The 9,793-nt window shown below is 34.9% G+C and overlaps 1 long non-coding RNA gene across 1 annotated transcript; it reads left to right on the top strand.

The window, feature by feature from the left end:
* Window positions 1-4,946: 4,946 nt before the first annotated feature.
* LOC145790115 (uncharacterized) lies at window positions 4,947-6,509 on the top strand. The gene is made up of 3 exons (XR_014328756.1): window positions 4,947-5,380; window positions 5,587-5,686; window positions 6,244-6,509. It is a non-coding gene; the product is annotated as an uncharacterized LOC145790115 (long non-coding RNA).
* Window positions 6,510-9,793: the final 3,284 nt, after the last annotated feature.

Genomic DNA, 9,793 nt, shown 5'->3' on the forward strand with positions numbered 1-9,793 from the left:
AGTAACTTTCTCAAACTCTTTTTAACTTTTTAAAAAAAGAATTAATGTGAAAAGAAGAAAGATTTTAAGGGCTAATAACAACACATTAAAATAATGTTTATGATATGTGTTGAACTTCATGTTTATAGTTATGAACTAATATAGAAACTTGAATAATTCATTCATTTTCTCTGTCACTACAGGAAAAGTGGGTTTATGAGACGGAACTATTTGCGACGGCACACTTGCCGTCTCAAAAAGTCACTTTTTGCGACGGCAAAAAATGTCGTCTCAAAAAAGCAGCGTATTTGCGACGGCAAAAAATGCCGTCTCAAAAATGCCGTCGCAAAAAAGCAGAGCATTTGCGACGGCACCATTTGCCGTCTCAAAAAATGAGAGTATTTGCGACGGCAGAAAATACCGTCGCAAATACTCTCATTTTTTGAGACGGCAAATTGTGCCATCGCAAATGTTCTACTTTTTTGAGACGGCATTTTCTGCCGTCGCAAAAAGTGACTTTTGTGTTTTTTTTTTTGTTTTTAGTGAATATTTTTAAATATTTTTTTTAGATACACCTTACTTAGATGTATCTAAAAAAAAATTATGAAAAATATTTGTAAAAATTAATAAATATATAAAAATACAAAAAAAAAATGTATTGAATTATTGTATTTTTGGTGTTTAGTGAATTTTTAAAAGATTTTTTTTACAATTTTTAAAATTTTTAGGTGTATTTATGTTAGGTGTGTCTAAAAATTAAAAAAAAATACTTAAAATATTAAAAAATTCAGTAAAAACAATATAACACAGAAAACAAGAAAGTATAATTTTCTCAAAAGAGTTTTTGGAAAACTCTAACCTAGCATAGTGATTGTGGTTTTGAGACAGCTTCATATATATACAGTCACAAAATGGTTTGAATAAATTCTAGTACTTTTTTCTGTCGCAAAAAAAATTAAAAAAAACAATATCGTCTTACTCTTTTGATATAACATTTCTCTTTTCATTCATTTTTTCATCTTCTTGTCTCTCTGTCTCTATCTCTATCTCTTATCTTTATCTTTTTCACTCATCACTCTTTTTTCTCTGTCTGTCTGTTTCTCTCTCTCATTTTCTCTCTGTGTCTCTCGTCTATCTCTCTTCTCTCTATCTCTCGCATCTGTTTTCTCTCGCTCATCTCTATTCTCTCTATCTCTCTCATTTCTTTTTTCGCTCTCTCTCTTTCTATCTTTCTCGCTTATTTCTCTTATCTCTTTGTCTCTCTCTTTTTCTGTGTCTCTCTCTCGCTCATCTCTTTTCGTTTTATTTCTCTCTCTTTTTGTCTATCTCTCGCTCATCTCTTGTTTCTCTCTCCTTTTCTATCTCTCTCTCTCTCTCTCTCTCTCTCCCTGTCTTTCTCTCACTCATCACTCTTCTCTCTCTCTCTGTCTACTTGTCTATTTGTCTATTTCTCCCTCACTATGTTCGTCTTGCTCGTTCTCTTACTCCCATCTTCTCTATTTATCGAGCTCATTCTCGATTTATCGATCTACTATAAACGACGTCGCCTTACTCTTTTGAACATTTCTCTTTTCACCCATTTTTTCATCTTCCTATCTCTCTGTCTCTGTCTCTCTTCTCTTTTCCTCTCTTACTCATCACTTTTCTCTGTCTGTCTGTCTCTCCCTTTCTCTATGTGTCTCTGTCTCTCTTTTCTGTCTTTGTCTCTGTCTCTCTCTCTCTCTTTCTCTCACTCATCACTCTTCTCTGTCTGTCTGTCTGTCTGTCCGTCTCTCTCTTTCTCTCTCTCACTCATCACTCTTCTCTGTTTGTCTGTCTCTCTCTTTTCTCTGTGTCTCTCGTCCAGCTCTCTTCTCTCTATCTCTTTTATCTCTCTCTCTCTGTGTCTCTCACTCATCTCTTTCTCTTACCACTCATCTCCTCTACCACTTTGACCACTACTGCAAACGCCATTTCACTACCACCACTGCTACCACGGTCGCCATTTCACTTTTACGACTACCATTATTACTACCATCGCCACCACTCCACTACCACCACTACCACTATTTCCACTACTACTACTACCATTACCTCTCTTTTACCACTGCCACTCCATCTATTCTACCACTACCACAACTTCACCACTAATCTCCTTCGCTATCACCACCACCACCACCGTCTCTTATCCACCATCTTCACCACTACTGCCGCTTCCTCTCCTCTACCACAAAATATTACCTATCTTCTCTCTTTCACTTATCACTCTTCTCTATCTGTCAGTCTTTGTCTCTGTCTCTTTCTCTTTCTCTTTCTCTCTTTGTCTCTCGCTCATCTCTCTTATCTCTATCTCTCTCATCTCTCGCTCATTTATCTTCTCTCTATTTCTCTCGCTCATCTTTCTTCTCTCTTCGTTTCTCTTTTTCTATGTCTTTCTCTCGATCATCTCTTTTCGCTCTATTTCTCTCTATCTTTGTCTATCTCTCGCTCATATCTTGTTTATCTCTATTTTTCTATGTCTCTCTCTCTATCTCTTTCTCTCTCTGTCTCTCTCTCTCTATATCTCTTTCTCTCATTGGCCACAAAAAATTAACTTTATTTTAATGGAAAATATTATCCCTACTTCTACCAAATAAAAAAATAATAATAATTTTATATTCATTAAAATAAATATGAAACAAATAAATTTTTAACCTTACTAAATGAAAAAATAAAAATAAAAATAAAAATTCATTAACTATAAAAAAAAATTATTTTTATTGCAAAAAAAAAATCATTTTATTATTTAAATATTTATTTGTAATGAAAATAAAAATAAAAAAAAATCCAAAAAAATTTCCATGGCCACCCCCCTCCTCTTTCCATTCCCACCCGGTTCCCCCCTCCCTCTTTTCATTCCCGCTCCCCCCCTCCCCCCTCCCCAAAAACCCAAAATCCCTAATCTGTTTGTTGTTTTCCATTCCCCCTCCCCCCAAAAACCCAAAATCCCCAATCTGTTCAGTCTTTGATGTGGCAACCAGGCAAAGAAAAGAGAGAGTGAGAGAGAAAAGATCATCGATCTCGTCTACTCTCCGCCCTCTCTCTCCCTCTCTCTCTCTCTCTCATTCATCCTCTTCAAACCCTAATTTCTGCCTCCGATCCACCTCTCGTCGCTCAATCTTCCACCTCTTGCTTCTCGTTGTGTTTGGAAATCTAGGGTTTTTTTTTTCTGTGAAACCCTACGAATTAATTGAAGAGGGAGGGAAGGAGGGAGAGAGAGAGGTTTGATGGCGCAAAATGGGCAGGGGATGGACCCTGCAGTTCTTGATGACATCATTAATCGGCTTTTGGAGTTTCGGCAGGCGAGGAGTGTACGCCAGGTCCAGGTCCAGCTCTCCGAGGCCGAGATCCGTCAGTTTTGCACTGTTTTGAGAGAAATCTTCCTCCAACAACCCAATCTCTTCGAGCTCGAAGCCCCCGTCAAGATCTGCGGTAAAAGTTTCATATTTTTCTTTGTTTATGTTATGTAACTCTGTATTTGTTTGCTGTTGGTTTTGGGTTTGTAAGATATTTGTTTGTTTGTGGGTTGTTCTTATCTTGGTTACACACATACATATATCCGTAGTTGTTTTTGTTTTTGGTCTGTTTTTGAATAGGCTTTGATGATCTCTTTGCCACTGTGACATTTCTACTCCAAAATTCTCCAGGATCTGTTTTCATAACAACCCATCACAATATAAGGTATTTTTCATATATTTCATATAATGTGATTTTGTGTTGGCAGTTTACATTTCAACAATGTTAATCTTTGAATTTTATTAAAAATGTATTATGTATTTATATATTTGTTTTGTTTTGTTTTGTTTTGTGCAGCGGGCATCATCTAATTGAGTTCTTGATGGCGAAGTGGGGGTTGAAGTGCACGAAACTTCTTGACGGCTTTTCATTTATGCCATCATACAAGGCATTTGGGCTAAGTGGCAATATTCAATTGGCAGAAATTGTTTTGAATAATGAAGAGGTCATGTGCCCAAAATTAGCAGTAAAAAGCTTAATGGTGACGCAGCCTCTCTGATTTTTAACATTGCTCCATAGCCATATGACAATTAGTTCAATTCACCTCAGCGGCTTTTTATTTGTGGATTGCTGCTCCTTTCATTTATTGAGGTTTCCTGTTTCTTAGAAGCCAATTTCTGCATGTGAAATTTTAGATCTTGCAACTTTTTTATACCAAATTATTTCACGACAGACATACTGTTTGTATATTTTATGCCTTGACAAGACTTTTTAGTTACAACAGGTTAGTTTGGGATACTTTCTTGCATCTACTCGAATGAATGTTACAATTTTCGTACAAGGTTTTGAGCTTGAACTAATGAATTTTTCTAATGAGATTGGATATTATTTGATCATATGACTGGCTATTTATTGTAACTGACACTTTCTAAGTATTTGAGGTCTTTGCTGTTCTAAGAAGTCATCTATTGCGCATTAATGATCTTCCCAATTATACTTCTGGAGTTATATTGATTGTTGGTTGGTTTTGGACTTTTAACTAAGTCTTCCCCTTGGGTAGATTCAGCACTTGGATTGCACGGCTCAAACCCCCTCATACACAAGCGGAAAAAGTCCTAACAAAATCAACAGCAAAACCAAATTTCTTTTCTTTTCTTTTTTTTTTTTTGCAAAATAATCGCACTATATGAAAACATGTTTTTAGTTATATATGAAAACATCTCTGATCTTGTTTTCTTATGTATTTACTTTAGCCCATTAATTTCTCTCTCTCCCCATCTGTGTGACATTCATTTCATGTGTAATTTGTGGCATTTCACAATTCCATGTTGCTTGCATACGTTTCTTATATAAGCATAGTTGATGTTGAAATCAAAATAAACATGTTTACATGGGATGTGTCCTAACAGATTCATTTTGGGCGAAATTAACGATGGCTGCAGAAAAGAAGGTAAGAATGCTTGTGGTGGTCATACTTTATGAACATAATAAATATACTCACAGCACAGTAATTAATTTTAATGTGTGATCACTGTGTGCATGGAAATTATAAATAGCAATCTTTTTTTTTTTTGCTTTGAAGTTAACTCTCCTTGACAACCACATTTCATTATACTTTTAAGGCCCTGTTGTCCCTCCTCAATGTTACTTTCCACAGTCTTATATTTCCTATTCTGTGTTAATTTCTAAGCATTGTTTGACAAGTTTGCATAAATGACCAAAATGTTATTTTTTATGTAGTCCATATGATCTCAGTTTTCATTTTCACACCCTTCTTTGCCTTTCACTGATGAAACCACCTTTTTTTTTATATTATTTTTTTTACTTTTCACTTGCAATTAATACAGGGAAATATTCTTTATCGATTTCCATCACTACAACGTACAGCTTCTCCTCAGAGGAGTGGAAGGAAGGAATATCTTTTCAGGTATCAAACTCTAAATTTATTGTTCTACATTTCAATTTTTCACATATTACCATATGTATATTTATATGTTCTTCATGTTGATCATGTTGAATTTTTTTGTAAGCTTGTCTTAAAACCTTACAGACTAGTAGATTTTCAAATCATATTTGAATTTATGGGGTTGGTGAAATCAGATCTTCGAGCATTTAACCATTTTACTATTGCAGTATTGTTGTCCATTGCGAGAGTCCGGAAGTTTAGTGAGTGTTCAATCGGAATTTTGAAGACAACAATAACTACATCATACCGTGATTACAGTTTTTCCAAGTAAGGGTTGAAGGGTATTAAGTTCTATCTCATGTTTAAAGTTAATATAGTACAGTGGTAGTAATGTTGTAACCCAAGTTCAAATGAGTTTTTGTGGTGCTAATATGTTCCGTGGAAATTAAAGCTATCCAATTTGTTAAAATATGATTTTAGTGGAATTTAATTTGAAATTCTAGACTTTGTTGAGTTGAGCTGAATCAGGTTTGTGGGATTTTTAATTGAGTTCATCACGGCATGGATGGTAATCAAATGTAGTTATCTTGTATTCCAGGAAGCATGTTTAATTGGGTTAGTTTTGTAGGATTTAATTTCATGTACTAGTGGCCAATTAGTTTGAATTGTTGTGATATCATAGCCATATTAATGTAGTGGCTTTTATTTCAGACATTTGATGTTTGTCACCTGTTGCGGGATTGGTGTTTAGGTGTACGATTTTGTGACTTGGAGAACTGTCGGTGTGTCTTGATAATTTAGGCTAATGATGGTTTCAAAGGATGCACATTTTAATTTTAAATTTTTTGTTTTAGTCTAGTTTTAATATAATCCTTATTTTACAGGGTTTGTAATTGGCTACCGGATGACTTGAAGGAAGAATATGTGCATAGTGTGAAAGTAGTGGAGAAGGCGGTGTTGAGAGCTGTAATTTTCCCTTGTTTTTCCATTCTGTTCATTTGAAATCATTTGTGCCATGGCAGACATGAAGATGTGAATAAGATATATGTTCTTATTGCTAAACTTTAGTGAGATGATGCTAGTGATGCCCTTTCTTCTGTTAGCTTTATATTACTGCTTAGTTAGTTTTTCTTGTACAATGTATGACATCAAAAAGAAAAAAATGGAAGATCATTTTCATATTTTTAATTATGGATGCATTTTTATTTATATACTGGACTTTTTATATTATTATGTAATTATCGATTTTTTTTAAAGTTATTTTTCATTTAATACAGGTCATTTTCATAATTTTAATAATTTTATTACATTTTTTTTTTTTTTTTTGGAGACGGCAGCACACACCGTCTGAAAAAAAAAATTTGAATTAGGATTTTTTGCGACGGCACCTTTACTGTCGCAAAAGATAGGGAATTGGTTGAAATGTAACGCCTTTAGCGACGGTTTTATTGCCGTCGCCAATAGTCCTTTAATGACAGTTCAGGGGCTGTCTCAAATAAACCTTTAGTGACGGTATTTTTTGCCGTCGCAAAAGGCATTTTTAGCGACGGCAACACAGTGCCGTCTCAAAAAAACTCAGATTTTTACGTGTTATTTGCGACAGAATTTTTCCGTCGCAAAAAGGGCATTTTGCCGTCGCAAAAAAAAGGTGATGGCATTATGCCGTCGCTAAAACCCTTTTGCAACCCCCTTTGTTGCGACCCCCCACTTGCCGTCACAAAAAGTCACTGACTGCCGCAAAAAACCTTTTGAGACGGCGTTTGGAGTATTTGCGACGGCATTTTGCCGTCGCAAAAAACCAATTTTTTTGTAGTGTGTGCTTGGATTTCATTCTTTTCAGTCACATGCTTCCTGAAACAAATATTCCACGTATTATTCACATGTTCATTACTAGTATATGTCTCTTTAAATTTTGTTTCCATTCATAATTTTTTTTTAAAAAAATTAAAAGGAACATTATTACTCCAATATCCATGCACTAGATTACTTGATTATTGTCACACGGTGATTTATTTTAAATTATAACAATCTTCTTTAGATTTTATTTGTTCTTATAAACATTCCAATTTAAAGCATATAGATCAAAATTCAAAATTAATTGTTAATGAACTGCCACATCACCATTGGACCTAAAATTTTATAGTTTTTTAGATTCTAATATTGAAACAAATTAATTTGATTTGTTTGAAAATCTAGAGCCTGGGGTGTTAGGGTTGCGAAGTTCATGAGTTTGTTCTTAGAGTTTAGAATCTGATTGACAAAGATCATGAAAAATATGAAATTTTATATGAAGCATATTTAGGACATTATTGGCATATAAATTTCAATCAAATTTATGTTCAAATTTCAAATACAGTCAATTAGTTAATGACACACATATAGTCTATGATAAGATTGTTGTAGGTAATTACTTCCTAAAATGATCAACTTGATCCATTGAAGTGCATAAATAAAACAACATCGTATCTCAGCGACATTATTCAAGATACTCAAATGACACGTAAAGCCTACGAAAGATGACACCTGTAGAGCTTATAGCAAGGATACCACACATGATGAAATCCAAAGCATCAATGCGATTAATCAAATATAAGATTAATCAGATATGATTACGCCTAAATTCAAATGGCATTATCATTTAATTTGAAATTCAAATTGAAGATGTGGCACTCTTATCATATCGATGGCCCTCTATAAATATGAGGACCATCACACAAGAAAGGGGACCAAAAATCAGAAGTCAGAGAATCAAAGGGGTGTGTGTGTGTGTGTAAGAGAGAGAGAGAGAGAGAGAGAGAGAGAGAGAAAGAGAAATCAGGAGTTAAAGAAGTCTTCACAATAAATAATATGAGAAACTCATAGAACTCAGGAGCCTACGCTACAAACGCATAATGGCTATGAATAGGTAAAGGGTTCCAAACCCAAGAATTGTACTTCGTCTTCAAGGCTTTAAAACCCACAATAATTTCTATAAAATATTTCTTTTCCTTATATTATTTTATGTTAATTTTCTTGTTCTTCATTGATTAGAGGTTTCATTTAAATAAAATGTGTAATTAACGATTTGTAATACAGATTGAAAATTGGAACTTGCTATTCAAATAATCAACACTATTTAGTCCAAAAACTAAATAGTGGTCATTTGTAACATGAATTTTAAAATGTGTTGAAACACTTCACATTTCAAAATTTGTGTGTACAAATTTTGACATGCCCAGTAGGACCTATTTCTCCTTCCATCTTTTGAAGAACAAAAAAAATATATATATATATATAATTGAAACTTACTGACTTATTCTTTTGTGATAGGGACGTTGAAGCAACTATCAATAGGCTAATTTATACTCCGGTGGTTCTGAAATCATCAAGGATGGAGATAGCGCCTATCATCTGAGAGACTCCGGTGCGAATGCTCTTGGTTGTCCTAAAGGTAGAACTAGCGAAATCCTCAAAAGATGCACTTCTTTCCCCAGCATCTATTGCCCAAGGGGCTCCGGAGTGAATGCTCTTTGCTATCCCAAAGGTAACTAGTGTCACGAAGATGGTGAAACTTCTCTACAAAGCTAAAAATTTGAAAAAGATTGCTGAAGATTATGTGAAGGCGTTGAAAGAGTACACAACGGTGAAGGCCACAACCCGAACAAAGAGTTTTCTAATCCAGGAAAGGGAGGCTAATCGAGTTGCAACTGCGGCCTTTGTTGCCACTTCAGCGGGCGCACACAAAATGTTACGGCCCAACTACTCACAAGGGTAGAAGACTTCGTCAAAATGGTGGAGTCTGCCTAGAGGAGGGCCTTTGCTGAAAACATGGCCATCATTCAGGCCATAGGGAGAAAGGTAATGACCTAAACTCTCATTGATTGAAAAACAATCGGCTTTATTGATGAAAAAACAACTATGGCCTACGAACGAACAATTTTGTTCAAGGCGCAAAGTTGAATCAACATCAACTTGTCCCAATTATGGGCTACAAAAAAAAAAAAAAAACAAAAAAAAAGAAAAAGAAAAAACTCTCCTTGTTCCAAAAAATGCAGGGACTATTTTGAAAATCTATGAGGAATTTGCAAAAACGCAAACAGTTCCTTCTATGCCCTAAGGCTCGACCTAATGTGTCATCAGATGGTCTAGTTTTGAAAAACAAAGATGAAGGAAGAATAAGGCCTTAAGGAAATTGGAACAAAGAACAGTGGCAAAAAATGTTATAGGAGTTATTGAAAAGGCTCTCGAGAGAGATGAACGCCAAAAACAAATTGAAAGTCCTATATTCAAACTAGGATGGAATCAGACTCAATTAGAAAGTCAAGCCTCTCAAAGGCGGAGAGTAAATGACCCTTGAAAAATATTTTTGCCTTGATCCAACCGTCTATGGATGAAGTGAGAACGAGGCCTATAACAAGGTTTATGACCCGTGAGGCTTAGAACAAAGTATCATGG

This window comes from Camellia sinensis, chromosome 5, assembly GCF_055761805.1.
Source record: "Camellia sinensis isolate YWXY chromosome 5, ASM5576180v1, whole genome shotgun sequence".
NCBI classification, from domain to species: domain Eukaryota; kingdom Viridiplantae; phylum Streptophyta; class Magnoliopsida; order Ericales; family Theaceae; genus Camellia; species Camellia sinensis.